The following is a 27463-nucleotide window of genomic DNA, read 5'->3' as shown; positions in this document are numbered from 1 at the left end:
TATTTATATGCTCTCTGTCTGCAGTCCTCTGTCTGCCCTCCACCCTTGCCACCTCAAGAGTAACCACTATTCCGAACTTGGCGTTTATTTTTCCTTTGCCTGTTTTTGAATGTTACAAAAATGGTATTGTACTATATATAGTTTTCTGGGATTTTCTTTTTCACTCAGCATTTTGTGACAGATTCATCTTGGTGTTGTGTATGTACTTTCACTCACTGCAAGTAAATATCCCATTGTGAGAATTCACCATAATGTATTTATCTTTTACTCCTATAGTCAGCATTTTTGTGTTTCCATTTTGGGCTATTAAGAAAAGTGGTACTATGAACACTTCCTGTCATTTTCATGACACGAGGGTGACTTCTGGTAGGAAATTTGGCTGCTACCACACTAACCCCATCACCCACAAGAGTCAGTGATGGGCTTTCCTAAAAGGCTTAATTTCTCTCCTCACTACCTCCCCCAACAGACCAGTTCAAGGCAACCTAAGGAGAGAACCTATAAAAAGGGCAAGCATACCTTTAAAAAGGCAGCACTCGGCAACAAGCATTTGCTGGCATAATTGGCTCCTTCCAAAACTATCCTGCTATCTCCAACACCAGACTGAGTGCTTCCTTGTCCATCTCCTGTCAGAATTTTAAAGATATTTTTACTTGAGAGACGAATTCCTAAACAGTTTGAATTTAATACGTTATTCCGATTATTTTAAAAAATAACTGCAAAGAGAATTTTAGCTACTGATGATAACTCCCACAGATATTCTTGTTTAGTACTCATACTTGACATCCAATGACACAAAACGCAAAGAGGAATCCTTGACACACACACACACACACACACACACACACACACACACACTGGCCTGAATGAAAAATCCAGTATCAATAGCTACTTATAACTCATTTTATTTTTTCTCACAAAGATAAGATATAAAAGATTCAGGACAATTTAGGGGAAAAAAGAAAGAATAATCCATGCACTGTTTTGTAATGATTTTTTTTCACTTAATTTAGAATAGGTCCTGTAGCTATTTGTAATCCCTCTACAAATACTTCTTTTGCCTCACTGATGTTTTTAGATCTTTGCTGTGTCTCATTGTCTAAAGACTCCAAATTGCATAAATTATTTCTTTTAAATTAGGTTTCTAGGGGCGCCTGGGTGGCTCAGCCAGTTAAGCGGCTGACTTCGGCTCAGGTCATGATCTCACAGTTCATGAGTTCAAGCCCTGTGTCAGGCTCTGTGCTGACAGCTCAGAGCCTGAAGCCTGCTTCGGATTCTGTGTCTCCCTCTCTCTCTGCCCCTCCCCTGCTCACACTGTCTCTCTTTCTCTGTCTCTAAAATAAATAAACATTAATTTTTTTTTTAAAATTGGGTTTCTAAAAGTTGCCAACTCCTCCCAGGAAAGAGAAAACAACAGAGACCACCAACTAGAGACCAATTAAAAATAGCCTTGTAGATAACCCTGTGCCTTTCTGTTCAGATTACAGGTGTTAGAGGAAGGAGGAAGAGAGGCCACTTGACCTCTCTATTCCTAAACACGCACTCACCAGTCCTGCTGTCTACCACAGCATACATCCTCAGAATTCAGAAGCTCCCTTCAACCCTCACCTCCTAATCAGGACCTCAGTACACTCAATACCTTCCCCTTTGCTTCCATCTACCCCTTCCTCAGTCCTGTGGGTACAATGGGGAACACTGGTGGAGGACACTCACCCCATGAACTATCTTTGACCTGAGGGAAACTATAGCACTACTCAACAATCCCTTCTGGACTGTTCTGCTCCTGGCCTCCCAAACGGCTTAATAAAACCAAGTCTCCCTTCCTAATCCTCATGCCTTATGGCCTGCTCTAAAAGGTCAATAGAATGAGGTCTATTCTCCTCATAGACCTCTTCACACTTATATTGAGATCATCAGCATGAACTTCCTCAATATCTCACACCTCCCCAACCCACACTTTTATCTATTTTAATCTGTACCCATTGATGCCAGCTTTCCCCTCATCCCAGAGGAAGTGACCTCCCTTTTCTGGTTTCTGGCTAATTCCTTCACCTGTGCCAGAAAATTCCACCCCCTCCCACATAGTTCAGAATCACACTTATTCTTTCTCTCTTGTTTGGCTACTTATCCACATGCAAGGGTTCACTTCTTAAAACCAACAAACAAAACTCCACCATCCCTCTTTTTCTCTTTCCTCTCACAGAATGAACAGAGGACAATTCTACCCCATGGTAGTGGAATTCATACCTCCTGTCCACTCTTCCACAGACTGCAATATGGATTCAAGCCCTAGTACTCCACTCAAGAATCTCTGGCAAAACTGTGACACCACCCTCACCCCCACCCCCAGTTGCTAAATCCAAAGCATTTTTTTCAGTGTCAACCTTAGCTGACCTCTCTGTGCCAGTTGACAATATTAATCACTCACTCCCTCTTGAAATTTTTTCTCTCTTAGCTTATAAACTCCTACTTCCCCTCTTAACATATATGACCATTTTCTTTTCTCATCTTCCACCCAACCGCTTTTTATGGCTCCTGTTTTGTTGCCTTCCTCTTAAAACACTCATGCTCCCTATGGCCCTCTATTCATTACTCTGAGAACATTTTCCTTAGAAAGTACTATATCCCCAATACCCATCATGGATCCCCAACTCTCCCAGAGAGCTACAGACCCAAAAAGCCAACTGTCTTGAGAGCATCTCAAGTATAACAAGTTCCACACTGAGTTCATAATTCCCATCACTCCCAACTTTTCCGCACCCCCTCAACCAATAACTCTGACCTTTTCCCTATTTTTCTTTAAGTGGATGGAGTGCACTATCTGCTTAATCCCACCCAAGTGGGATCCCCAGGAAGTACGGCAGCTCTACAACATCATTCCATCAGTCTCTGAGGTTTATACAATCCACCTCCTTAACATCACTGCCACCTATTCTCCCTTCTCCATCCCCACTGCATCTGTCTTAATTCATACTCTTCACACCATGAGAATTAGAACTACATCTGCTGACAGTACTACACACTGGAACTTAACTTGCACAATTCTTGCAACCTATATTTTTACAGATGAAAAAACTGAGACCTGGAGAAGAAAAATAGTTGCCCAAGCTGATACAGTCCAGAAGTAGAAAAGCCAGGGTCCATTCAAACGTGTCTTCCTGGCTCCTAAGGTAATATCCTCTTCTCCATTTTAGCAATCTCCTGTTTCAATAACTTCCTAACTGGTTTCCCTGAATCTCATCTCACATTCCATGTCTAATCCAATCTATACCACAGACAAAATAAGGTTTCTTTTTAAAAACTTATTTTTATTATGGAAATAGTACATATTCAGAAAAAGTATATACAATTAAGAACAGCTTAAATTATTATAAAGTAATCTTTGTAAAATGCAAGCCTAACCTTGTTCCTGACATTTTCCTAATCTTCTCAAAGTCTCCCCACTGCCCTTCAAGAGAAGTCAAACCTTAGCAAAGCACAGAGTTCTCCGAGATGTCACCTCAGTCTACTCCTTCAAGCTCATCTCCCACCAGGCAAGATGGCCCAACCCACACTTTAGCCTCATGGGCTATATCTCCAGGCTCCAGGCTTTGTTCTTAACTGGCTCCCAACTGAGATTCTGGGAATATTCTCCCCTCCTTGATTTACCCTTTCCATTGCATTCTCACTTTGCTCTCTGGGAGCTATGTCTTAGTGCTTGTTTCAGAAGATGCTGTGTCTAAATGAAATAAAAACAAAACCTCTTGACAACACTGAATAGCCAAAGTAGTACAGTTCTTTACACCTAGATGGTTAATAGACACATGAAAAGATTCTCAACATCACTTATCATCAGGGAAATTATAAATCGAAACCACGATGAGATACTGCCTCATGCCTGTCAGAATGGCTAAAATCAACAACATGGGAAACAACAGATATTGGTGAGGATGCAGAGAAAGGAGAACCCTCTTACGCTGTTGGTGTGAATGCAAACTGGTGCAGCCACTCTGGAAAAACAGTATGGAAGTTTCTCAAAAAGCAAAAAAATAGAACTACCCTACTACCCAGCCACTGTACTACTAGGTATTTACACAAAGGATACAAAAATACATATTCAAAGGGATACATGCACACCAAATGTTTATAGCAGCATGATCAACAATAGCCAAACTATGGAGATAGCCCAAAATGTCCATCAGCTGATGAATGGATAAAGAAGATGTGATACACACACACACACACACACACACACACACTGGAATATTACTGAGCTATCAAAAAGAATGAAATCTTGCTATTTGCAAGGATGTGGATGGAGTTAAAATATATTGTGCTAAGTGAAATAAGTCAGTCGGCGAAAGACAAATATATTATTTCACTCACAGGTAGAATTTAAGAAAGAAAACAGACAAACATATGGAAAGGGTAAAAAAGAGAGAAAGTGAAATAAACAATAAGTTTATTGTTGATGGAGGGAGGTGGGTAAAGGATGGGCTAAATGGGTGATGGGTATTAAGGAGGGCACTTGTTATGATGAGCACTGGGTGTTATATGTAAATGATGAATCACTAAATTCTACTCCTGAAACCAATATTACATTGTATGTTAACTAAAATGTAAATAAAAAATGTGAAATAACAAAACAAAATCAAAACAAACAAAAAAGAAATTGGAGGACAATTCATTGTTTCATTTGGGAACTTCATCCATTGTAAGGAACCAAAAAAAAAAAAAAAATCCCAAATTAAACTGTCTTAAGCCAACAAGAGACTAGTGCCTTGCATAATTGAGATCTCCAGAGGCAGAGGCAGAGCTCCTCCAAGCAAGGATGGATTCTGGGCTCCATAATGTCCCACAGCTTGTTTTTTTTTTCCCACTCTTTGAGTCTATTCTCTACCAGCTACCCCTATTTTGTTGGCTTCTTGCTCACACTCCAGTTGGTGTCTGGCACCTTCAACTTCTCCCCTCCTGATCCTAAGATAAGAGGCAGCAGTTCCCACCTCACATATACTCAAGTTCAAGGCCAGAAGTTACTTTTCTAACAGTCTTAGAATTGCTCTGATTGCTCTAGGTTAAGTCACTGACCACTCTTGAAACTAAGAAAATAAATTTCTCTGATTCTGGTGAAGGAAATGAAACTCATTGATTACCTCAGTCCAGAGTCACTGGCTCTACCTCTGGAACAAATGTGTAAACCTCCAGCTATATTAACTGGGACTAGGGGTAGAGAAGTAAATTCTCAGAAGAAAATCAGTGGAATAGATGCTATTGTAGATGATCCCCCAATGCACCTCCTGCTACATCTTTTGTAGTCCCCTCCCTCAAATCTGGGCCTTATGACTAGCTTTTTTTTTTTTTTTTCATAGACCTTATTTTTAAGAATAGTTTGAGATTTGGGGGGAAAATGATGCCATCGTATAGACAGCTCTCACATATGCTTCTCCTATCATTGACATACCATTTGCGTGGTATATTTGTTATAATTAATGAATACATATTATATATATATATATTAACTAAAGTCTGTAGTAGTTCATTCAGATTTCCTTTGTTTCTGCTTGTGTCTTTTTCTTCTCCAAGATCTTATGCAGGATACCACATTATATTTATTTGCCGTTGTCTCTTTGGGTTCCTCTTGACAGCTTCTCAGACTTTCCTTATTTTTGATGACCTTGATAAATTTAAGAAGTACTGATGAAGAATTTTATAGGATGTCCTTCTATTGGAAAATTGTCTGATATTTTTCTCACAATTAGACTGCGGTTTGGGGTTTGGGGAAGGAAGATCATAGAAGTAAAGTGCTAGCCTCATCACATTATATCAAGGATATATCACATTAAATCAAGGATTTATCACTGTTGATACTGACCTTGATCATAGGACTGAGATATTCTTTTCTTCTCTTCCATTCTACACTTTTGGAAGGAAGTCATTATGAGCAACCCACACTTAAGGAGTCAGGATTCATGCTTCCCCTCCTAGAGAGTGGAGTATCTACAGAAATTAATTGGAATTCTTCTTCAAGGGAGATTTGTCTCTTCTCCCTTGTCGTCTTCCTTTAACTTTCTTTTCTTGAAAAGGATTTATTCAATCATTTACATCAGTATAGACTCAATGGATCCCTATCTTGTACTGTGGGTTGTAATCCAATGAAATTTTATTTATTTTATTGATCAAATTGTTCCTGCTTTGGTCATTGGGGGCTCTATCAATTGGCTCCTGTGTATGATTACCTTTTTGACCAACAGAATGAAACAAAAGTGATGCTATGTGACTTCAGAAGCTGGGTCACAAAAAGCCTTGCAGCTCCTGCCAAAGTCTCTTGAACCTTACTCTGGCAGAAAAGGCTCCCATGTAAAAACTCTAACTACCGTAAGACCATAATGCTGTGAGGAATTCCAAACTAACCATGGGAAGAGGTCATGTGAAAAGAGATAGATACCAGCTTCTAGCTCTTCTGGTCATTCTAATTGAAGCACCAGATATGTGAGTCAAGGAGTCCAGCCCAGATGTCTAGCCCAGTCAAGCATTAAAATTACTCTAGCCTCACCAACTATCTGACTGCAACCATATGAGAAGCCCCACAACCAAGAACTCCAAGCTCAGTGGAATCCAGTCAACCTACAGACCATGAGTGACAGCAGTGAGTTGCTCTTTTAAGCCACTAAATTTAGCAGTGTTTTGTGATATAGCAAAAGAGAACTGAAACAGATGCAAAAATGTACTAGATATGGTATTAACTCTCAAACTAAAATAAATTTTATTAAACATATTGTGATGGTTCTCTTGTTTTATCACCCAGAAGAAATTATTTATTCAAATCAAATTATTTGATAAAATATTAATGAATCTTTTTCTTCTCAAATAAAGTTATTTAACCTCTGGGGCTCTCAAGGTAACAATGTGATCAGAAACACTGCTCCATACAGACAGTTAGGCTTTCTAAAGACCTTAATGTCAGTTCAAAACCAGTAATATTAGTCTTGAGTAACTCTGCTGTCTACCTAACAATTAGTCATAGCAAAGTAAACTTCTGAATAGGACTTTCAGGCAGCAGAATCTGTAAGCATCCAGAAGCCTGAAATGTCTTCCACTATCATGATAGGAAATATATTTCTACATTTGAGCCAATCTAAACTTCTATTGGCATCTTTACAAGAGTTTGGGGAACAGAGGTCTCCATTCTACCAGAGGGCAGAACATGTTGCTTTTCTACATGAACTGCACATTTCCGGGAGTTTATAGGGTGGGGAGGCTGAGGTATGGAAAAAAGCCAAAACACTTCTCCAAAAGAGATAACATTATTAGTATCAAGATTAGATTATCAGATTCAAGGAGGCTATGTCACATTTGTTTTGTTTTGTTTTCTACAAAGGAAGATAGATTGTATTTCTCTTTTATTCCTGGTTCCTCCTCCTTTCCTTATTTATATTTTCTGTTTCTCATTTAAACAGTTTGCTCTTAGAAATTTTATTTGCAAATATATTTAAGCTTCATTAATACATATTAATTTTATCTAGAATGTAAAATAATTTACTTGGCTTGAGTTTATCTTGAGATATTTGCTTAATAAATTAATAAACAAGCCTAACAGAGTTTATTTCAAAATAGCTCAAAGTATTTTTTATGTCTTAAACATTAACTATAGGTATATGAACATGTAATCGCTTATCTGAAAGCAAGTCTTACCTGTTCACTGGAGATTCAACTTAGAAGCACTTATTAATTGGTTTAAATTGCCAAAACAATACAAAGATATTTCTTTTTAAATATTCACCAAGAGGGACCACTAGAGTCTAGAGATAGAAGGTTCCTTAAGGTCAGAGATAGGGCTCTGGCTCTTGAACATGAACATTGAACCTTAAGAGGCATTCAAGACATGTTTGCTGAATGAATGATTCAGACTTCAATGACTTAAGTTTAGGGATTTGTTTAATACACAGGTTTCAAATGGCAATTCATGGGCCAAATTTAGTCCACAATCTTGTTTGGTTTGGCCTGTATATTGTTGTATTTTGCTTTATTTTGTTAAAAACAGTAGTAAATTCATTTGGTTCAAAATCTTTTTTAAAAAGATGTACTCTCACTCTGTCTCACTCCCATCTCTATGTTTTATCTATCCATGTGCCCCAACTTCTCTCAAGGTAATCTCTTTTATTAATTTTTTGTGTATTCTTCTAGAGTATCTTTAGACAAATTATAAGAAAACAGTTCTATTATTCCCTTTTATACACAAAGGTAGAATTATATACACTGCTTTTTAGCAGGCTTTTTTCACAGAAAATACACCTGGAGATCTTTTTCTATCATTCCATCATTTCTATTATTATAAGCCAGTTAGTTTCACTTGTTGCATTTCATGTCCATCCATGGTAGTCATTTGAGTTATAGCTAGAGTTACACTGCCAAAAGCAGAGTGGGAACAGATATACATTTTGCCCTCTTTATCACACCAAAGTAGGTGAACAGGGATGGGGAGGCCACTACATAGTATCTTATAGGGGACACATCCTACATATTAGTTACACTGAATGAATTCCAAAAACAGCATCCACAGATGGTTAGCTGCCCCACTCCACACCTTACACACACACACACACACACACACACACACACATACAGAGAGAGACAGAGACAGAGAGAGAGAGAGAGAGAGAGAGAGACCTGGAAATGTTAAATCAGTGACAATGCCAGAATTTCTGAGGGAGAAAATCTCAAAATTTCTTTCCCTTTCCTCTAGGTGCCCAACTCCTTCCACCCCAACTCCCACCAACATCCCACATTACACTTTCCAGAGGTAAATTCACCATATGTAGCATTTCTTAGACTTGTGTGATCTCAAGAATTTTAAAAGTCTTGTTAAAACTCCAGATTCCCAGCCCCATCCCTTGGGCATTCACATCTAGGTCTGAATCTCTGCTCTTAGGATCAGGAAAGTTTAGGAAGACTGTCAAATACATTCTCATGCCTGTGTTGACACAGTTCTCTTAGGGACCAGTCATTATAATTAGATTCTCAGCACCTTATTATATGTCCATTCTAATAGCTATTTTAAAGAAATCCTCTTTTAGAGAAGTGTTTCCCCAAGTGTTTCCCACCCTTTGGAAGGATGAGAAGATGAAAAGTGGTATTTCATAGGACAATGCTTGGGAAATTCTGCTTTAGAGTATCTTGAAGGCAAAGAGCAAAAAAAGTAGCATTTGTTTAGTTCTCACATGCCTGGCACTATACTTAGAACTAAGGCTTTTATCTTGCACACAATCTACTAAACATAGACAGATGTGCATTAGTTCCTCCATTTTAAACTGAGATAGATTTAGATCAACCTCTTCCAAAGGTAGAGTCAAGAGCTAGAATTTGAATTGCCATTTCTGGCTGCCACATTCAACTTTTTTTTTTTTTTACCATTGCCTCAATGGTAGCCAATACATGTCTCAAAAATTAAGGAACATTCCAGAAGGGCACAGATGACAAAATTTTTCCTGGGGATATTCTGGCTTCTACTCAAGTTGCTGAGTGCTCTGAATACAACACTGTTTGTGGTAGCTAGTCTCCAAGCTGGCCTCCAGTGACCCTGCCTCTTGGTATTCATGCTCTGATATTCTTTCTCCCACATCGTATCAGGATTGGTCTGTATGACCAATAAAATACAAAAAAATACAAAAAGACATAATGATGTGTGACCAAAAACTAAGTCACTCACCCTGGGAGAAACTAGCTACCACGTGGTAAGGATACTTGATTGAGCAGCCCTATGGAGAGACCTACACAGTGATAATTGCCACCAGTCATGGGAACGGCCATCTCAGAAGCAGTTCCTTTAGCACCAGTCAAGCCCTCAGATGACTGCAGTTCTAGCTGATTTCTCGATTGCAATTTCATGAGACACCCTGAGTCAGTGCCCCCCAGCTAATCTGCTCCCAAATTCCTGACTCACAGAAACTGTGAGATAATATGTGTTTGTTGTTTTAACCAACTAACTGTTGTAGTAATCTGTTACACATCAGTATATAACTAGCACAGGTTTCTATTATATGGACAGAAAAAAAAACCAAAACAGAGTAGGTATTTGCCTCTATTGTGATCTACAGTGACATATACCATCGCACCTTAGAGAAGGAAAGCAAGATTTTTGTTTCAATTTTTAAAAATTAAATAAATAGGGCCACCTGGGTGGTTCAGTAGGTTGAAGGCCCAACTTCAGCTCAGGTCACGATCTCATAGTGAGTTCAGTGAGTTCAAGCCCGGTGTCGAGATCTGTGCTGACAGCTCAGAGCCTGGAGCCTGCTTCAGATTCTGTGTCTCCCTCTCTCTCTGCCCATCCTCCACTTGCACACTCTCTCTCTCTTTCTCTGTCTCTCTCAAAAATAAATAGAAACATTAATATATATATATATATATAAAGTAAATAAGTAAAAATAAAAAAATAAAATAACGTGTGTGTGTATGTATACATACAATATATATTAAGATTTTTGTTATACTTTCCAAACACTGTTAACTTTTTGTTTTATCAAGGTCTGGTAATGAAAGTAGAATGAAACTATCAGGGCAAGGTCACTTCAACTAACAAATAAAGGAACACTGATACATGAACTTGATATTTGAACCATCATGACTGAAAAATTAAATAATCTGCCAAGGGTAGGAGAAGTTGTTTTGTAAATCCAGTTCAGTGCTATGCCAAACTCTGAAAATACATGGAAATTCATTTTTCTCTGTCCAAGGTAGATTTTTTTTCCTTTTTCCTTTCCTTTTCTTTTTTTTTTTTTTTTTTTTTTTTCTCTTTTTGGTCATGCTCTAGGAAAAGAAGCCTATAAATGTAATTAGATCTGAAGAAAGTTCATTTAACTCTGATAATTTTTGATCATTCATATAAAAATATTGCCAAGAAACTAATCACCAACCAAGCAAAAATATAGCAAATAGATCATAACAGCATGATAAATAGCTTTTCAATGTATTATAGGGATGGCAAATATTATCACGGCACATTCATTTTGCCTTTATTTTTACCAAGCATTTTATAATTATTTTTTACCTCCTAACCATTAAAGCTATATGGTAAAATAAGTTAAAACTCTCACTCAAAATTATCAAATAAGAAAACTCAGATGGGCTAGATTAAGTACATAAGAGGTTTTTGTAAGCATTAGAAAAAAACCCAATTGAATAATTATCTTGTTCTTAGGGACTTGTCTTTAGTGTGGCAAATCCCAGAACTGGGGTGGAACACGAAAGGGAGAAGAGTTGGAAAAGAGTACTAACTACTTAAAAGTAACCTCCTTCCCCTTATCCTCATACCCAGGCATCTGGCATTCTTAAGTTCTTTCCAACCTGCTCTAAATCTTTCATGGGATAGCAATTAATATTGTTTGCTGTCAGGGCGCCTGGGTGGCTCAGTCGGTTAAGCGGCCGGCTCGGGGCATGACCTCGTGGTCCATGAGTTCGAGCCCCGCGTCGGGCTCTGTGCTGACAGCTCAGAGCATGGAGCCTGTTTCAGATTCTGCGTCTCCCTCTCTCTGACCCTCCCCTATTCATGCTCTGTCTCTCCCTGTCTCAAAAATAAATAAAAATGAAAAAAAATATATATTGTTTGCTGTCTATCCTTATGGCCTAACACCAGGCTGTCCACAATCCTATCCTACCAATGATTAACCAAATAAGGCTGACCATGGGCTCCAGGCTACTGTCCAATAGGCAGGTCCATTGCCCTCCATCTAGAATATTTTATATATGTGAGAGAAGCAGTTCACCCAAATACACCTCTAAGATTTTTAAGCTTGGGGCAAGAATACAAGTGAAGGGCCATATATAAAAGTTATAAATCAGGTTAACAAAACTGTTAGTTAAAACAGGTCTTCTCTTCCTATCTTAACAACTCAAAACAACAAAATTTTTTAACTATGGGCAAAGCTACAGGTTTTATATAACTAAAAGTCAGCAAAGTAACAAAGACTACTGAACTTAATTATTATTACACCTGAGTAATATTTGGATGAGCAATAAAGACATCTGTAACTCAAATTATTATATATTTATTCTATAAAATATATTTTCTTGCCTTTGGCCCATCAAGGTTACTAATAATGTTGTTAAAATCAAGATTTTTCACATAATTTGAGTTCTACTGACAGGAAATGCCAAACTAGAAAACCTTTCTTGGGTCAAAATTATTACATACTTTTTATTAATTCCATTTGGAAAAACTTGGCTCTACTGAGATAGTGACAAATGGAATTGTCAATAAAATTTTCAAAACAGTACTCAATTCAGAATCGAACACTTATTTCACATTTCATGCTCAAATATTGTAATAGATGTACTTTTGAAACATTTTCATTTCAAAACAATATTATCAAGTACGGTATTTGAATTTCATCATATAGGTTGCTATCACACCAAGATCTCTCAGGATCTCTTTTTTTTTTTTTTTTAATTTTTTTTTTCAACGTTTATTTATTTTTGGGACAGAGAGAGACAGAGCATGAACGGGGGAGGGGCAGAGAGAGAGGGAGACACAGAATCGGAAACAGGCTCCAGGCTCTGAGCCATCAGCCCAGAGCCCGACACGGGGCTCGAACTCACGGACCGCGAGATCGTGACCTGGCTGAAGTCGGACGCTTAACCGACTGCACCACCCAGGCGCCCCTCTCAGGATCTCTTAAGACAGTATCTAGATTCATATCAGTTTTCCTAATTCTTCTGCTTTTACATTTTCCAATTCTGGATTATTAAAAAAACTGAAAACAGGGGCGCCTGGATGGCTCAGTCAGTTGAGCATCCGACTTCAGCTTAGGTCATGATCTCACAGCTTGTGGGTTCAAGCCCCGCATTGGGCTCTATGCTGACAGCTCAGACCCTGGAGCTTGCTTCAGATTCTGTGTCTCCCCCTCTCTCTCTGCCCCTCCCCCACTCTCTCTCTCTCTCTCTCAAAAATAAATAAACATTAAAAAAAATTTTTTTTTTAAACTGAAGACAGCAGTACATTGCTCAATTTGTTCAAATTGTTATTTGGTCTCTATTAGCCAGAAAATAGCATTTACAGAAATTAGCCTGGGGATTTTTTTGTGTATGTGAATTTTCTCCTTTTTAGTTATGTGAACATTTTTATTTCTTCAATTTTCTTATATTTTTTCAAATTGTTGCTTTTGTTGCATATTGCACTTGCAGTATCTATTTATAAAAATTTTCTTTAAATTTTAAGAGTTTTTTAATCTTTTCAAAAGTGAAGTAGCCAAAGTTAGATGTTTCTTCTAAGCTTTTGCTAATACTAATAGCAAGTAAACATTGTTAATCCATGTGTACTACATCAAATTTGATGGTTTTTTTCAATATGTTCCACCTTTGGACAGATCCTGAAAATACTGTATATAATGTTTAAGCTATTCCCCAAAATGTCAATAACATTAGCAATATTGAAGCAATCTCTCTCAGTAACAGAGTCAAACCATGTACTGTAAATTGCATAAAGAATCATGAATTTTTCACCAAAATCATCTTAGTTGTTATCAACCATGTTAGCACCACTATCACAGTTTTCCCCTTGATAAGATTCTTTTCTTATCCTTTTTTTTTTTCCTTTTGAGTAGAATTGAAACACAATGTAACATTAGTTTCAGGCATACAACATAGTGATTCAACTTCCCTATACATTATGCTATGCTCACCACAAGTGTAGCTACCATATGTCATCATACACTATTACAATATTATTGACTATATTCTCTATGTTGTACCCCTTATTCCTGTGACTTATTCATCCATAACTGGCAGCCTGTATCTCCCACTCCCTTTCACCCATTTGCCCATTCCCCGACCTCTCCCCCCTCACAGTTTGTTCTCTATATTTACAGGTGTGCTTCTGCATTTTGTTTCTTTATGCATTTGTTTTTTAATTCTCCCTACCAGACAATCTTCACTTGTTTCATTATTTTTTTACCTATCTTAAATTTTTGGTCATTCTTTCTTCAAATTTCAAGATCATTTCTACACATCCTACATATTTGCCATTAAGTTCTATAAATATTGTGCTGTTGTGCCATGAAAGGTATCATTAAACGTAGCCGAAGATTGAATATGTGATATTATTCTTTAAAGAACATTATGCCCGTGTACTAGTTTGACATTTGTTTTTGTTTGTGGAATATTATCGATTATTTGCTGTTTGACAATTTTTTTTTACTTCTGGTAATTACATCTGTACTTTTTGTGTGCAAAGGACATTTCATGTTATTTTACTGAGAATTTAAGTGTTTCCTGTCACAAATGCATTCATTGGCTGAAGTCTATCATGAAGATTGGCTGTGAAAAATGTGAACCATGATAAAAAAAAAAAAATAGTTTCTAAGCAGAGAATATAAAAGCCAGTTTCTACACTCTCCTACTTGAAAGAATTTTGGAGTAAAACAAAATATTAGAAATTCTGCCATGTTCATGCAGTGTAAAATTCCAATCATTAATTTGAACCTGAATGTGTTTTACTAGCAATAATTTCAGAAGGACATGGCATTGCCATTTCCAAGATCTTCATCCTGTCAGATGCTTGGAGTATTCTTCCTCTGTTTGATAATTTCAAGACCATTCATTTCGCCATCTTCTAATTGGCAGGCCAGAGATGCTTATATTTTTTCCAGGTTATTAAAATGATAAAAAATAGATCAACATTTTCATTCTCATTGTTTTAATTAAAAATTAAATCTTCATTTAATAAAGAATGTAAAGTTGAGAGAGGTTTTTATCTGACCTATTTACGTTGTGGGTTGATGAGAATAATGTTCTTGTTAATTTGCATTGTTTTGATCAGTAGTTAAATAAATCTCCATTAAATAAGAAATTGTAATCTCTTGTTTGCAAATTTTATTAGGGTCATGCTCAACAAAAGTCTGTTCACTCTAATTGTTCCCGTATTTTTATTTTTAACCTAAGTAGACCTTCACTTTGAAAATTCTGTATTTCTTTTTTCTTTACAGCTTTTTTGCTTTTCTGATCTCTACTTTTGAATTCCTCATTTCTATCATAATTCTCTATTTTTCACTGGCCCTCATTCTCAAGAATCTAAAGGATTAAAAAGTAAAATGTGTTGTATAAAGGGTATAAAATTTAAATAGATTTTAATCAAAAATGTAAATTTAAAATGCAGAAAATGGAAAACTTTTCATGTGCTAAGTTATTTTTCTTCTAAAATATATAAAAGTATTAAAGTTAAAAGGTAACATATAAACTGATGAATATCAAATTATAAATTTATAAATTAATTAAATGCTCAATTTTTATTTTAATTTTTAAAAATTTAAATATGCTCATTAAACATTTTTATAAAAATAAAACTCTGCATTTCTAGCTTTCAATATCCATCTAGTTGCCAACATTTAAGAATTGATATGACACCACAAAGAAATGGAAAAAGATTCCATGCTCCTGGATAGGAAGAAAAAATATTGTTAAAATGTCGATACTACCCAAAGCAGTCTACATATTCAATGCAATCCCTATCAAAGTAACACCAGCATTCTTCACAGAGCTAGAACAAATAATCCTAAAATTTGTATGGAACCAGAAAAGACTCCAAATAGCCAAAGCAATCTTGAAAAAGAAAACCAAAGCAGGAGGCATCACAATCCCAGACTTCAAGCTACACTACAAAGCTGTAATCATCAAGACAGTATGGTACTGGCACAAGAACAGACACTCACATCAATGGAAGAGAATAGAGAACCCAGAAATGGACCCACAAACCCATGGCCAACTAATCTTTGACAAAGCAGGAAAGAATATCCAATGGAATAAAGACAGTCTCTTCAGCAAGTGGTGCTGGGAAAACTGGACAGCAACATGTGGAAGAATGAACCTGGACCACTTTCTTACACCATCCACAAAAATAAACTCAAAATGGATGAAAGACCTCAATGGAAGACAGGAAGCCATCAAAATCCTTGAGGAGACAGCAGGCAAAAACCTATTTGATCTTGGCCGCAGCAACTTCTTACTCAACATGTCTCTGGAGGCAAGGGAAACAACCAAAAATGAACTACTGGGACCTCATCAAAATAAAAAGCTTCTGCACAGTGAAGGAAACAATCAGCAAAACTGAAAGGCAACTGACAGAATGGGAGAAGATATTTGCAAATGACATATCAGATAAAGGGTTAGTATCTAAAATCTATAAAGAACTTATCATACTCAACACCCAAAAAACAAATAATCCAGTGAAGAAAAGGGCTAAAGACATGAATAGACACTTCTCCAAGGAAGACATCCAGATGGCCAATCGATACATGAAAAAATGCTCAACATCACTCATCATCAGGGAAATACAAATCAAAACCACAATGAGATACCACCTTACACCTGTCAGAATGGCTAACATCAACAATGCAGGCAACAACAGATGTTGGCGAGGATGAGGAGAAAGAGGATCTCTTTTGCATTGTTGGTGGCAATGCAAGCTGGTGCAGCCACTCTGGAAAACAGTATGGAGGTTCCTCAAAAAACTAAAAATAGAACTACCCTACGACTCAGCAATTGTACTACTAGGCATTTATCCAAGGGATACAGGTGTGCTGTTTCGAAGGGACACATGCACCCCATGTTGATAGCAGCACTATCAACAATAGCCAAAGTATGGAAAGAGCCCAAATGTCCATCGATGGATGAATGGATAAAGAAGACGTGGTATATATATATATATATACAATGGAGCATTACTCAGCAATCAAAAAGAATGAAATCTTGCCATTTGCAATTGTGTGGATGGAACTGGAGGGTATTACGCTAAGTGAAATTAGTCAGAGAAAGACAAAAATCATATGACTTCACTCATATGAGGACTTAAAGAGACAAAACAGATGAACATAAGGGAAGGGAAAAAATAATATAAAAACAGGGAGGGGGACAAAACCCAAGAGACTCATAAATATGGAGAACAAACTGAGGGTTGCTGGAGGGGGGATGGGCTAAATGGTAAGGGGCATTAAGGAATCTACTCCTGAAATCATTGTTTCACTATATGCTAAGTTGGATGTAAGTTTTAAAAAATAAAAAATAAAGTAAAAAAAAAATTGTTGTCACACTTTAAGCATAATATACCTAGACATAGATGCACACAAGTATGAGAGAGCAATGTGAACTGTTTAATATTGCAAAATACTCGTCAGCCATCATATGCAATTGCAAATATTGAGCATATCTGGAGTAAGTCCAGAACAATAAAGTGCTTTATATGGAGAGAAGCAAGAAAATGGATGTTCAGCACTAGTGGGACATAAAACTTCATTATACAGATACCTAATGCGTTCATGCTATGAGAAGAAGGATTTGACAAGTTAATTAATTTGTCTTTTCTCTTATTTAAGTGAATCTGCCATTCCAATCCTCCCTGGACTCTGAAGGATTCTCTTTTTCTCATGTTGGAGGTAGCATAACGCACGCTACGTCACAGCATTCAGATGTAATTGCTTTTTATTTCCAGGAGGTAGTTAAAAGATGTGGGAAAGCATTTCCCCGTAGCATGATGAGTGTTAGTCTACAAGCACAAATGTTTAGTGACAGAAGAGCCTATGGTTTTAAAAAAAATTTGCTTATGTGTTGTGTATATTTGTGACTTGAGAGCCGTCAGAAGCACAGGGCCCAGAGCCTCTTTTTCCCAGACCTAAGTATTCCATATTGCTTCTACTTCTTTCTTAGTCCACTGCCTCAGTGTACATCAAAAACTCCTACCCCCACCACAACCCAGTTTAAGACCCTGGCTGAATAATTTATTCTCAGCCACTGAATTTATTTAGAATTTCAACTGAAAAAGTTCAGACTCTCACATGTTGTGCTACACTACTCGTGAGGAGAGCAGAAGTCTCTGTAGGAAGGATGAACACTCAAATGTTTATACATGCTGCCTGAAACACTGTGCTCTCCTCGCTTTCACTATTTAACTCTTATTTAGATGGATGCTCATTTCTAACTTCCATAGAAGGGTCTTCCTTGGCAGCCACAATTAGTTCAAATTTCCTCTGTCTTTGTTCCCCTAGCATCTTGGTCTATTTAAGAGTGACGATTCTACACTAACTCCTGCAATTTGACTAGTGTTTCTCTCCCTCCATAGAGGAGTACTAACATGAGGACCGTGTCAGAGTGTATTTTGATTGGCCATTATATCCCCAGAGCTTAGGCCATGTTTTGCACAAAGAAGACACTCACAATTTAATTAATTGCTAGCCATTCAGCTGCATCTCACACTCTGTTTGCTTCCTTGCTTTTAGACCTCGGTCAATCATGTGGCTAAAAAAATTTATTTGCCTTTTAGATCTCAGCTTAATAGCGCTTTCTTGGGAAAGCTCCTAGACCTCTCTGGCTAATTCAAATCCCCTTAATTTTTTTTTATGTTTGAAAAGACTGAAAACTTCATTTGCCCTCCTGATATGATTTCATATCATGTGTTTATACTTGAGCACTGTGCTCCAGGGAAATCTCCCCAAAATTGTGGAAAATAGTGTACTTAAAAGACTAGCTTCATGGGGGGCATGTGCATTATTACAGCAATCTTAGAAATATTTTCACTGGCTTAGCAAAATCTTAAGTGTGGCCGCAGAGCATGGGCAATTTTAGCAATAGGTGTATTTTCTCAAAATCAATTATTTTGAATACTGACTGACATGGGAATTAGGAAGTACATTTTCTAATGTGATCACATTATTTTGAAGTAGTTCAGGATTTATCCTTAGCATTCAGTTTTACCTGGACACTAAGCAGCCCAGGAAACACAAATATTTCCAGAAAGTTTCTTGACTCCTTTTTTGTAAGTTTTAACTCCATCACCATGAAATCATTTGTTTATTATAGAAAAACTTTCATCCTGGTTCTGCTGAGAACTTGAAAAACTAGAAGAACCAACAAATGATGATGAAGTGTCTCTCTGCATTTTCCCATTACTCCCAGTAACTGGTGGACATGGAACCAACCTTAATTTCGTTTCCTGCCTCTTCAGCTTTCCCACCCACATTTGCAGGATATCTGGTCTCTGCCTCTTTCCACAATTTTCCTTGTATTTTAAAAGAAAATACAGCAAAACTGGACTATAATAGACATTGTCATCACAACACACAAAATAACTGTTAAGTTGAATCAGCAGTGAAAGTTTTTCAGGAGATAATTTTTTTTTTTTTCCTCTCATTTGAGTCTTCATCTGTTTTAACCAATGGCAAAATTAATCAGAAATGACAAGTCAAGTTGGAGACCATCAAACAGGGCACCTCATTTTCATGAGTTTCTGAGTATCCATGGCCTCGGGGCTCTGGCTGGATCAGTCTCAAACAACTGAACTTTCCACCCAAAGTGTCCCATAAACAAAGAAAGATTTTATTAAACTCAGCTCAGCTGGGGGAAATGTGAAAAAGCATCAGACTAATTACGCTCACTCACATGATCAAGTACTAGTTCTTTGGCTCAATCAATCAGAAGCTTTACTAAGTGAGATTCAGGAGCAGCTAAAAAAATTTTAATGTGTCAAGACATAAATTAGCAAAAACATGACCTGGAATAGGACATTTAACCATGCCAGAAATCCTGGCCTCCATTTGGAATCAATGAGATTATCCTGGCAAAAAAAGTATACCATCAAGTTCTGAGAAAGTGAGCAATGGACACCCTGACTCTGTGGACTTAGAAACAAAAGGGGGAAATACACATTTTTTTTTCCCTACTCTTATTAAGACAATGCTAAAATGTGCTTTGAGGTCGTTACTTCACACGAGAAAGCAATCTGTTTTTAGTCAAGGCAATATGTTATAAGTAGGGAGCCTAATTCATCTGTTTTTATCAGGTAATAAAGTGGAAGTAGAGGTCCTAATAAATGTCTATTATCTTGCTCACAGCTGTAAAAGACATACCTCAGTAGTTTTATCTGCTGTAAAACAGCAGATGTTTCTGCTGAGATTCTGTATAAATTCTCTTTGGAGCAAACAAAGCACTTTTCTTTGTGGTTGACAGGAGCCAAACAAGGAGACCTAAGGGAAAAAAAAAAATCTCATCCAATCCCCAGGGATTCTAAACAGCACTGCCACATTGCTCCTACTCAGCTTCAACTGGCAAGTGAAGCATTATTAAAAATTTTCAATTATTTTCAAGTGCAGAAATGTTTTTAACCTTTTGCCTTTACAAAGCATCGTGTAAGTATGCTTTTCTTTCTCCTCCCCCAGCTCCCACCTTTGGATTATTTGTTTTTTGGTTATTTTTTAACCACAGGTAAATTTTTAAAAAATGACTGAACTTGCTAAGTGCTGCTCCTGACACAACATGGGTAAATTGAAGTCTTTTCGTTAAAAATAATAAAATAAACTTTGGTGGTATTCTAGAGATAGATATGGCTAAAAAGTCACTTGGGGCAAATACTACAAATCTTTAAGCAGAATATTCAGTTTGTGACAATTTGGAGGATTATGGTTTTAGTAAATGCTTTGCCTGCATTAGATGATAGTAACTCTGTGGCTTTTGTTACACATTTCATTTCTTGGCTGAAATTAGTCTGAAATAAAGGAAAGTCTGTGTTTATTTTGTAACAATTTCATTAGTAGGTTTATGTTACATTTTCTCATTGGTAAAGACAGGAAAGTGCTATCTACAGGATTGTATTAGCTATCCATGTAAAAATCTTAAGCGTGGCCACAGAGCATGGACAATTTTAGCAATAGGTAAAGTTGGAAACAAAATTTACCTCCTTATCATATTGCATAAATCTTATTTCTTATTTCCACCCTTCATTATTTAACTGGCCTGTTGTACAAAACAGGACTATTTAAGATTATCTCATAACATGGCTATGCCCTTAAAATTTTCCTTGACCCATATTTTGGATTATACCTTCAAGACTTTTAAATAGTGAATAATTTTATGCTTATCCAGGATCTATCTTTCCATTACTGTTCCTATTCTCTGTGTCCCCGTTAACAGGTTTTTTAGCATAAGGCAGCCATAAGAAGAAAACATATTTCAAAGGTTCTGAAAACAAGAGAGATCTGGAAACCCCAAGTTCCTCACTAGTCTTGAGCCTAGCTACTAGTGTAAGAGTGTTAACTTATTATTGGATATTACAATTTTCTGCCAAGATAGAGGAGAGGCCCAAACAGCTTCCATAAGTGGCATTTCAAAGTAAAACCTTATTTAGACTTTCATCAGCAAAGTGAAACCAAGGCTACCATTTTCACCAAAAAATGATGCCATTCACTCTAACGCCACAAGAGTTATTTCTCAAGAATCATACTAAAATCACCTAGATCTTGACCTCTTACACCCACGTTTCCCAGAAATGAGTAAACCATCATTTCCTAGCTTATCTAGAGCGCAGCTTCCCCTCTGCTCCACCAACACAACTGCACAATCACTGGGAAAGTAGTGTGGCAGTTGTCTTGAGGGAAGAAGGGGCAACAGGTGACACCTGTCCTACCTCCTTTCCCAGCCACCCTTGGGCAGGTTGGGCTATGTCTGAAAATTTTCCAGAGACTTCCTTCCACCAGCAAGGCTGCCACATAGAGACTGAAGGATGATTGGTTTATGTGTCAGCTTTGCTACACTATAGTACCCAGTTATTTAATCAAACACTAATCTAGGTGTTGCTGTGAAAGTATTTTTGTAGATGTGGTTAATATCTACAATCAATTGACTTTAAGTAAAGGAGATTACACTCAATAATGTGAATGGGAGTCATCGATCAAGTGAAGGCCTTGGGAGCAAAAACTGAGGTTTCCTAGAAAAGGAGGAATTTTGCCTCAAGACTGAATTTCCAGCCTCTGGACCTGCCTGCCCCACAGATTTTACACTTGTCAAGTCCCACAGTGTCCCAAGCCAGTGTCTTAAAAGAAATCTCTTTGTATATATATGTATGTGTGTATGTATGTGAGTATATGTATATATTATATGTAATATATATAATACATATTGGTTTTGTTTCTCTGAAGAACCCAGACTGACAGAGGGCCTTATTCCATCCCTATTCCCTCCAAATGAAGTTATATTTTGTGAATTAAGAGAAGGAGTCATGAATAGATAAGCCTGTTCATGTTGGACAAGCATGGTTCTAAGAACCACCCTTAAACTTGGGAGGTTTCCTGAAGAAAACCAAAACATAGCGGTCCCCCATGCTTGGCTATGTATACATGGGGACCACTGCACTTAGATGCCTTTTCTATACTTCCCCCCCCCCCATTTTAAATATGTAGTTTTATTTGAACTACAGGCAAGGTCTCACGATTCTGCCTCAATTTTTTCACAAATAAATTTTACAATAGAAATAAGATTTTTCTTGTTACATGAATCCATCATCTTTGACAATATTACACACATTTAGGCATTTCATTTCAACAGTGTTTAGGTTTAGACGTCCTGGTATAATTATACTTAATTAGATCATTCAAAGTAATTGAAAGTCAGTAATTCTTTTAAGATGAAGTAACATTTCCTAGAAAACTTTGCACAAACTTTAAAAACAAATTGAAGTGTGAAAAATGGAAAACACTGACCAACAAAGTTCTTTAAATAATACTAGCTTGAAACAACTGAACAAGGATGCTCTTTAGGCACAAATCTTATTTCCTGGATTCTATTAGAATCCTAAATACTGAGAGGCATCTATAATTTGTTTTAATTATTCTTTCATGTAGAAAAAGTTTCATCATGTCTACTAATTTTTCATCATAAAGTGTTTAGAAATTTATGAAAGCATGCAGCTATACTGACCAAGCTGTCTCCATTCCTTCTATGATACTAAAGTTAATGATTCTTAGTTGAGGGGCACCTGGGAGGCTCAGTCGAGCATCCAACTTCAGCTCAGACCATGATCTCATGGTCCGTGATCTCGAGCTCCACATCAGGCTCAATGATGTCAGCCTGTCACCGCAGAACTGGCTTCAGATCCTCTGTCCCCCTCTCTCTCTGCCGCTTCCCCACTTATGTTCTCTCTTATAAAAAAAAAGTTTAAAAACATCAAAAATAATCATCAAAAAATAAATTAAAAAAACATTTAAAAAAAATTATTCTTAGTTGAGCAATCTCACTACTCCCCTGCTCTGTATTAGATGATATACATCCTAGATTTGTGACAGTTTATATAAAGAAACAGGAAAAAAAAAATACTAGATTATAACAGAATAGGAAATAAAATTCTATTTTTTTTAATGTTTATTTATTGAGAGAGAGAGAGACACACACACAGAATCCAAAGCAGGCTCCAGGAAGTTTAACCAACTGAGCCACCCAGGCGCCGACCCCCCCTTTCTTTTTCATTTTTTTAAAAGAGTGTGATGAACTCTTTTTTTTAATGTTTTTATTTATTTATTTTTGAGAGAGAGAGACAGAGTGTGAGCAGCGGAGGAGCAGAGAGAGGGAGACACAGAATCTGAAGCAGACTCCAGGCTCTGAGCTGTCAGCACAGAGTCTGACTCAGAGCTCCAACTCTAACTCCATGAAATCATCACCTGAGCCGAAATCGGTCACCTAACTAACTGAGCCATACAGGCACCCCCTAAAATTCTAATTCAGTTAAAATCTACATCGCAAAATTTTAAATATAAACTTATGACTAAGCTTAGTATTATCTAGATTAACCACATTAAGTATCTCTCTTTTGAAAACAGAATGTGAAAAAAATGTAGCAATGGCACCAGACTAGAGGACTGATATTTATAACCATTGTCACTTTGGAGATGTATTCTAAGTCTGCCGCTTATTTTTATTAACATTTATTCTGTTTTGTTCTCAGTGCCCTAATGAAAAAGAGGATATACCTAATTTCCAAGCAGGTACTGGCTTAGAAGTGAATCTAAAAAATAATATTATTTCTGATATTGGAAACAATATTATTTCTAATAATGGTTAAATCAACCAGATCTGTTTATAAATCTTACCCCCACCACTTTCCAGGTATGTGGCCAAATTAACCAACATTAGGCTTCAGTTTCTTCATATACAAAACAGGGATAGTAAGCTTACTCACTAAGTCATTGTAATAACAAAATTTTATACATATATATTTTAAAATAACTATACACACACACATGCTCAATAAATGGTAGTCTATTTTAGAAATTGTCTTTACTCAAAATCATTAAAGTTCTATTCTTAAAAAATGTATCTTCTTATTCAATATATTTAAAAAACTAGCATTTAAAATGTCTATTTAGGTTAAGGCTCACTGTAAAACATAAAGCACAAAAGTTTATTATGTAGAGGTTTTTTAGTGATAAGCAATAGAAATGGACTACAGTAGAAAATAAATTTCTGGGTATGGAATAGCCCCAGAAGCCTTGGAGAAGATCAGGAGTCAGACAGTTCAAAGGGTGCAAATAGCAGAAACTAATGACTTTTTCCCTTCTTCAGGATTTTGCTGCTACAATGATTCCATTCCAATTTTTTCAGTCATTTTGTCACTCAAGATTCAGAGAGAGTGATTAGGGGAGGACATCCTTTAAAGAGTTTTGTGCTCCCCTTGCAGAAGTGTTTTTTAACATCTTGCTTAAATGTTGCCACGTTGGGGAAATTATACAGTTTCAAGGCAAACTTGCCTTTTGTACGAGTCATGGGATTGATTAACACATATGTTTAATACCAATGGGAGCAATGCAGAACAGTCATTTTTATTTACTTAATGACCCTTTTGCATTGCCTAAGGAATTGCACAAATAGAACTGCTTTAAGAACAGAATTGTGAGACGCCAGAGTGGCTGTTAGTCGAGTGTCCGACTCTTGATTTGGCTCAGGTCATGATCTCAGGATCATGGAATCGAAACCCGCTTGGGGTTCTCTGCCTTTCCCTGTTCATACACACACACACTCTGAAAGAAAAGAAAAGAGAAGAGAAGAGAAGAGAAGAGAAGAGAAGAGAAGAGAAGAGAAGAGAAGAGAAGAGAAGAGAAGAAAGGAAGACAAAAAAGAAAACAGAAAACAGAATTAAAACAGAATTGTATGTTCAACAATAATAACCACTGACATCCCTGGCACCATGTCTATGCTATTTAATCTAACCAAGTAATTTATACTTGGAAGGAAACAAATGAGGTCTGATTCCTACTTTGTTCTTTTGATTGTTTGCATTGGGCTTTCCTGGTTTATACTGCAAAATAGTTTTTCTGCATATTTTCCTTAGTAGCCTATATTGGGAAAAGTTCAATGTGTTCCACTTTATACTTTACAGATTTGTAAAAGCATGTTGGATGTTTACATATTTCCTGCATGACTTCAATGTACGAAATTATTCCACAAAATTCTTTCAGAGGAAAAGAAGGAATAGCAAGGGGATTATGTAGATAGATATCTATGTTTTCCACAGGAAAACAGGACAAAGTAAGCAACACAACATGGTACCAGCAGCTAAATCACCTGGAATTTATTTAAATTTAAATAACTATCTCAGCTTTTATATTGGACTCAGGATTTCTCAAAATAAGATGCATGTGGTTTTACTTTCCATATAAAATGAATCTATCCTTTCTAAATTTTAATATAAATTTTTGCAACCTTAGTAAAGTGAGACATAGTCCACCTTTTGTGGCTTTGCTCACAAGGTCTGTGATCCATCTAAAAAAAATTTCTCAGTCTCTAATGTCAAAAAATTTAAGTTCTAGTCTTAATTCTGATTATGACTGAAGTAAATGCTTAGAGAGGACCTACTATTTTTATATCTTGTTTTCTTAGTCTTTACAATGGCAACAGACATACACTGGTGCCCCAAAACAAAGATTTATTGATTTATGATACTAATAACAAATGTAACATAACTACTAATTGTTTTAATATGAATCATATATTTAAGAACTACGAAAGAAATGTTATCATAGTATATAAAAGTTAAACTGGAATTTATTACAACTGAAAATCTTCCTGCCAAGTTATAAAAAGGTCTGCGGAAGACTCTTCTCTTAGTAAAGGATGTATCATGTACTTTGAGATTAAATGACATGAGAAAATGTTAAAGAGAGATCTCACTTAAGAAACAAAATACAAATAGAGAAAGAGAAAAACAGATATGTGTCTTTTGGACCGATCACTTAATCAACCCATAAGATAACATTTTGACCTTAGAATCAGGGCTTATCTATAGTAAGGAACATGTTCCTTCCATTCCAACTGTACTCATTGGGGAATTGAACGGTTCTGAATTTTACTTGTCAATATTTTTCAGAAGCCCAGACCTGGAAGGACTGCTGCAGAAGTTAAACAGTTAAATGAAATCACCACCAACACTCTGACAGAGTGCTTCTCCCTTTCTCCCACTAAGGTTTTAAATCACCCAGGAAAATCTCTAATAATTTATAACACAGGGGACAACAATACTGACTAAAATTCTAAACTCCCTAAGTTAAGAATTAACATAGAAAGGTAAAAGAAAACTTAGAAATAACGGCGCCTGCAGGGCACTGGGTAGCTTAGTCGGTTAAGTGTCCGACTTCGGCTCAGGTAACGATTTCACAGTTTATGGGTTTGAGCCTCATGTCAGGCCATGCGCTGACAGCTCAGAACCTGGAGCCTCCTTCAGATTCTGTTCTCCTCCTCTCTCTGCCCCTCCCATGCTCATGCACTCTGTCTCTCAATAATAAAGAAACATTAAAAAAAAAAAAAAGGAAATAATGGTGGCTCCCAAACTTGAGAGAGTACAAAAGCAGGAAGGTGAATGACATAGCTTCATGCAGGTATGACAGATATCATTTTGACAACCAAGCTGTGGGTCCTGTGTGCATGTTACATAGTACAAGAAAAATAAAATAAGTAAAACCTGGTGTCTGCCTTCAAAATGCTTATCAAGTTGGAGGGTAAAAAATATAAAGCTCACAATACGAGACAGAGTATGAGAAATGTAATGTGTGGTTCAGATGCATATGCAGCACAGAGCTCCCGACTTAGTTTCAAATTTCTAATTTGTTGTATGCAAAGAATGAGTATTGCTTTCTGGCAAGCCTTTGAGCTTTGGACTTAGACAAATGTATCAGGGTTCAACCAGAGAAAGACAACTGGTAGGAAATTCATATTAAAAGATTTATTGCAAAAAGCTGGCGAATGGCTAGGCAAGTCTGCAATCCACCAGACAGACCACCAGGGAGGGCAGGCTGGAAGTCTCAGGCAGCTGAAGCCACAGTTCACAGGCAGGATTTCTTCTTCAGGGAAGCTTAGCTTTGCTCTTCTGGCCTTACAACTGAGTGAGTTAGGCCCATGTTAATTATCTAGGATAATCTTCCTTACTTAAAGTCATCTGATTATGGACTTTAATCACATCTATAAAATACCTTCACAGCAACACTTAGACTAGTGTTTCACTATTACAGTGGGGCCTATAGCCTAGCCAAGTTGACAGTTAACCTGGATTAAATTCCCAACATTATCACTTCCTAGCTATATGGCCTTGAGAAAGATTCTAAATTTCTTTAAATCCTATTTTATCATTTGTAAAGATGTAGAAGTAACTGCTCATAGAATTCTTGTGAAGATTAAATAGGTCCATGTAAAG

The 27463-nt window shown here is 36.8% G+C and overlaps 1 long non-coding RNA gene across 2 annotated transcripts in view; it reads right to left on the bottom strand.

Annotated features, from left to right (window-relative positions):
* Window positions 1–485: 485 nt before the first annotated feature.
* Window positions 486–27463, bottom strand: part of LOC123608596 — a 78880-nt gene continuing 51902 nt past the window's right edge. Inside the window, exon 5 of one of the 2 annotated variants that reach the window (XR_006717327.1) lies at window positions 486–626. This is a non-coding gene — a long non-coding RNA (uncharacterized LOC123608596). Of the gene's footprint in view, window positions 627–22686; window positions 22926–27463 lie in introns of those variants that run through there. The other variant, XR_006717325.1, reaches the window with a different exon arrangement.

The sequence above is a fragment of the Leopardus geoffroyi genome, chromosome A1 (assembly GCF_018350155.1).
Source record: "Leopardus geoffroyi isolate Oge1 chromosome A1, O.geoffroyi_Oge1_pat1.0, whole genome shotgun sequence".
In the NCBI taxonomy this organism is placed as follows: Eukaryota; Metazoa; Chordata; class Mammalia; order Carnivora; family Felidae; genus Leopardus; species Leopardus geoffroyi.
This window is presented reverse-complemented; position numbering and strand designations above follow the sequence as displayed.